A 2,654-nucleotide genomic window follows, 5' to 3' on the forward strand; every position below is an offset into this window, starting at 1 on the left:
AGATAAACTGCTCAGGTCTAACAACATAGATTTGTCATTTATTCTTTTACAGAGTTTGTGTGTGTGTGTCTATTTCCAGTTCCAATGTTCCATGGGAACACCGTGTTTTTCCCTGAGTTTCCAGTTCACAGTGGTTTGGACTAAAAGTGGGAGGAAAAGGTTCAGTTCTGGGTCCTGCTAAAAGCTTACTCAGTGATCCTGTCAGTCATTATTTTTCCTCCAATAAGTCTGTTGTTTTTATCTGTGAAAAAGAAAAAAAAAATAGTGATTACTATATAAAGAAATTGGAGTATTAGAGGTTAAAAATGTTGTTATTCAGTTATATCCAGATATATATACACATGCATATGCATATGTTATCACCCAAATCATTGAGCTTCACACTTTGACAAAGTGTACATCTGTTTCCTACTGCTTTCAACAAGATACTCTCATTTATTAACATAAGAGGAAATGGAAGCAAATGCATTGCTAGTTTTAGCTTAAAATGTTAATCTGAGTCCAAGTTTTCCATGGAACATTACTGGTCAAAATATTGAGGGGGTTTAAAATATGTATATACCCACTGGATATTACAGAAAAAACTGGAACAAACATTAACAGAAATTAAACACAGATCTAAAGATCCATGAGTCCCAAAGGTAGAGATCAATAATAAATTAATAAAATAGTTCAAAAGCATGCAGAGGGATAGTTCTTAAAGTGATCTTAAAAAGAAAATCAGGGGTTTTAAGTAGAAAGCAAGAGGAAAAGTGGGCTCAGATGGAGACAGCTGTATTTGGTACTGTACTACATGTATTTTAATACAATAAATGTAATGGTTGGTCAGCATGATAGAATAGGGATTAAATGGTTCATGTTTCACATGTATAATAGGCTTTCAAAATGCAGCAGTATTTCTTAAGTGTAAGCCTTTCTGGTGGCTTTGGATGGAAGAGGATGACAACAGTTCAGTAGTCTTGAGCTTGAGATTTATTTCTCCATTTAACTTCTTTGTTAATTAGTTCATTTCACTAACTAGCCATTTATGTGATAGATGATTCCCTAAGCAAATGCAACAACAGGCATGCAAGCTTGGAAATAGTTTTAAGAAGATCTGCCAATATTGCAGTTTGAGGTTTCAGGGATTAGTGATTAGCTGATTAATATGTACATTTATGTTCAAAATGATAACAGCCTGTGGTATTGAAGATGTCTGGAGTTCACTGTTAGCACTTGTTTTTTCAAGCTGGAAAATTGCCTAAAAGGTACCTAACTTAGCATGTTGTCAATAAAAAGGTATAAGGCTTTGTATATAACTTGAAATTATACATCAATCACAAAATAGTCAATAGTCAAGGGAAAGTAGAGGAGACTATAATTGATTCTAAGAAAATATAGAACAGTGCCCAGATTTACTGTAAAAAAAAAGTCAAGTAAGTTATTTTCCCTTTTCTCTGTATCCTATCCCAAAAAGTGTTTTTAAATCCCTTTGGCTTTAGGGAGTGAAAACCTGGACCCACTGAAGTCAGTGGGAGTATTGCTATTAAATTCAGCACAGCCAGGATCTCACCTTGGGTTCAGGCTCTGGGAGTTCAGCAGGCAGAAGAAATGAAGGCATTTAGCTCTTGATATATGAAATATATCTTGCTGTGTCAGATTACTGGATTATGGCTGGTTGATGTTAAGGAAGACAGGGTCAGATCTTTCTGCTGAAAGCCCCCTGATTGCTGTCATTTGAGCCAAACCAAATCACTGTTCCTTCCTAGGAACATGGGATTTACAGAGTGTACCTGAGTAGTTGTGATCCCCTGTGAAGTGCATCGGTATGAAAACAGATAGTACACAGCAGCACTGATAAAGTTCATGCCTGTAGCTGCTGACAGCCAGAAAAAAAGGTGAGTGTGTTAGGGAAGAAAGGAGATCCTGTCCTATTTTCTCTCATAGTCTTTTCTTCAGCACTCCCTGTTGGAGATGTGGGAAGTAGTTTAAGCAAATGCGTTTGGATGCTGTGTGGCATTTCTTGTCACTATAAGGTTTTGAAAACAACATTCTCCCCTTCCTTCCCTTTCAACTGAAAGTATGAAGTGAAAGAGGAAATATGTAAGTCCTGAGTAAGGGAGATAGGCAGCCCTGTTGTCAACACACTGGTTTTGGGGATGCTGTGGAAGTTTTCATGCAGACAAGATGTCAGTATGGCTGAGATATTGCGGCAAGAAAAGCTGCAGAAAGGAATTGTGGTTGATCACTTATTCCTAAAAGTCTTGAGTTTCTAAAACACAGCACTATGTCAGCCAGGTGTGGGTCAGGGTTCCTGTAGCATTTGTGTCTACAACTGCCTGTCAAACATGCAATTTCAGTCACATCCTGTCCCTGCAGTCCCTAGCATCTCTATTATCACAACCACTCCCTTCCCAAACCTGTGTCCCTGCTTTTCTGGCCCGTTTGAAACCTGCAGTTCCTCTCCAAATTAGGTGGCAAGAACAGGTAAATGTGAGGCTTGCTGTGTACTCCTCCTGCCCAAGGTTGCAGTTGCAGTTCTCTGTTATGGAATCATGGAGGGATTTTAAAACTCATTCTGTTCCAACCCCTCTGGTGTGGACACTTCTCACTGGACCAGGCTGCTCAAAGCTCCAGCCAGACTTTTTGTAGCTTTTTGATATCAGCATGGGCTG

Source organism: Parus major, chromosome 7, assembly GCF_001522545.3.
Source record: "Parus major isolate Abel chromosome 7, Parus_major1.1, whole genome shotgun sequence".
NCBI lineage: Eukaryota > Metazoa > Chordata > Aves > Passeriformes > Paridae > Parus > Parus major.